Raw genomic sequence first — 3,081 nt, forward strand, 5'->3', positions numbered from 1 at the left:
AAAACACAAATCTGGCCTAGTGCCAAGCATCAAATACATTAAGCTACCAAGTACCTCCTTATAAGGGACTTTAAAATCAGTTTGAGCTTCTTTCTCAAAATTCAATTTAGGTTCCATTGGAATTTTACTAGTCTTGCAATTTACCATGTTAAAACGATTAATATTTTTTGTAACTAAATTTTTCTGACTAACAACTAAAGTCTTATCTTTCCTTTCAATCTCTAATCCTAAAAAGACATTTTTTGTTTCATTTGATAAATCACTTAATTCTAAAATTTTCTCTAAATTTGATTTTAAAAAATTTGACATCACCTTCAAAAATTGAAATAACAAAAATATCATCTACCCATACCAAAACATAAGTTATTCCATTAAAATACAAACAAGGATCAACCTTAGATCTTTTAAATCCTAAATTACATAAATGTTTATTAATAGTTGTATTCCAACATTTAGGGCTTTCTCGTAAACCATATAAAGCTTTTATCAACTTACATACTACACCAGGTTTAACACTAAGACCATCCGGTGGCTTTAAAAACACATCACTAGACACTGAACTTTTCAAAAAAGCACTTTTCACATCAAGTTGATGAATATCCATATCACGATCAACAGCAATGGCTAACAGTACCCTCAGGGTGGTTAATCTAGCTACTGGTGCATATACGTCTTCGTTGTCCAATGCTGGCTGCTGATAGCCTCTGGCCACTAATCGAGCTCTTTACACCAACTGACCATCAACATTTTTCTCAACAAAAACCCATCGTGAATCAATGATTACATCCTTAGGTTCTACCAAAGTCCAGGTATTGTTGCTTTCTAACGCCAAAAGTTCGTTATCTATGGCTTCCTTCCATCCATTCCCCATCGAAACAGCTTCATTATAGTTTTTAGGTAATTCAGAAGGTAGACAGCCAGCAGATAAAGCCATCATCATACTTACTTCATAGTCATCAAGATAAGAAGGCATATGTCCATCTCTTGAACTTCTGCGTATCTTGTGTTCTTGATTACTATCAGGTTGTATTACTTCAGGTTCAATTTTAACAGGTTAGCAATAAATTGCTCATTCACACCTCTATGTCTCATCACATGAACTGGAGATTCACTTTCACAAGTTTCATCAAATCTAACTGAACGAGATGTAAACACTGCTCGTTTTAGAGGGTCCCAGAGGCGGTATCCATTGTCACAATAACCAATAAAAATACATTTTCTGGATCTCTCAGCAAACTTCCCAGATCGATCTTCTTCAGGAATATGTACATAAGCATTACATCCAAATAATTTAATTTTGCTCATATCAGGTTTGTAACCATACCAAACTTCAGCTGGTGTACAGTCATTAGGCAATGTACTTGTAGGAGTTCGATTTGTTAAGTACACAGCAGCCAATACAGCTTCTCCCCAAAATGACTTGTCAAGACCACTGTCCAAAATTAAACATCTAGATTTATCTAAAATAGTACAATTGTATTTTTCTGCTAATACATTCTGTTCTGGATTCCTGGGTACAGAATATTGTATAGTTATTCCTTTACTAGTACAAAAATCTTTAAAGTTTTTAGAACTATTCTCCCCAGCATTATCACATCTCAAATACTCTATTTTCAGATTGAATTTTGATTCAGTTAAGGCTACAAAATTCCTAAAGCATGCTTCCACTTCATTCTTTTCTTTAATAAGGTATAACATTCCAAAATGAGTGTAATGATCAATTAATGAAACATAATAATTTTTACCATCATGAGTAGCAGGGCTAATTTTTCCACACACATCTGTGGACACATATTGAAGTAAGCGTCGAGCTTTTCTGTCACTTAGATGCTCTTTAAAAATGGAGAACTTGTCTGCTTACCTTTCAAGCATATCTCACATACTGAACTCACAGGAAATCTATAAGAGTGTCCAATCCGCTTGTGCCACAACTCAGGTGTATCTCGAACAATGTTAACCACATCTGAATACAATTGCAATTCTATAAAATATAAATTACCAATCAACTTTCCAGTAATAATTGCAGTATCACCCCTCATGATTTTTACTTCCTTATTTTCAAAAATCACACGAAAACCTTTTTCTTCAATTTGTCTTACTGATAATAAATTGTAAGAAAGATTGTCACAAACAAGAACATCATTCAAAGTAACTGAAAGTCCTTCTTTAGATATAGCTGAGAAACTACCTTGAAATTTTGCTGCTACAGTTTCACCAACTTTTGCTACATTTATTTGTCTATCTACTGCTATGGAACTAGTCAAAAATTGAATGTATTTTGACATAAACAGGTGATTTGTATAACCACTATCCACATTTATCCACAACCAGATGTATACTATTCATTACATTTGAATCACAGCTGACTGCAACTTCCTGTTTTGTGTGACTACCAAGAAATGCAATTTCTTTATTTTCAACATTACTCATATTAGCAGTTTCACGATTTTTTGACAATCTTTTTGGACATTTCGAGCGAATATGCCCCATTTCATGACAATGATAACAACGAACTTTAAAAGTATGTTTGCTCTTACCTTTGTATTTATCTTGACCAACAAAAGCATGTGAAGGAACAGGTACACTAGTAACTTCCTTTGTTTTTAAACGATCATCTTCTGCCATTAAACTATCTTTCACTTTGCCTGTTCGCTGAAAATATGATTTTATATCTGCGTTAGATATCCTGTTAAATTTTACCATACCGACCATAAACTTTTACCTACACTGTATACTACCCAAAATTTGATGGGTTTAGTATACAGTATACACTTCCCACTTCCACTATATAGAATAATTCTTCTTTTTTTAAAGAAAGAAGTCTGCAATAGTAGGATACTTGAGCTATTAATACTGAGAAGTAGGAATTGTTGTGTTATAGCGAAGAATATAGACGCTCTATATTCTTTGGTTGTAGGTTTCCGACAATGAATCTGTCAAAATATGCCCGAGCTAAGCGAATGGAGTATACTCAGTATAATGCATAATAATTTTTATTTATTTATTAAATAAATAACAACTAAACGGCTATCTGGCCACTGGCTATCAAAACATAACCTAATATTTATAAAACATACATAT

The sequence above is a fragment of the Diabrotica undecimpunctata genome, chromosome 6, assembly GCF_040954645.1.
Source record: "Diabrotica undecimpunctata isolate CICGRU chromosome 6, icDiaUnde3, whole genome shotgun sequence".
Taxonomy (NCBI): Eukaryota; Metazoa; Arthropoda; class Insecta; order Coleoptera; family Chrysomelidae; genus Diabrotica; species Diabrotica undecimpunctata.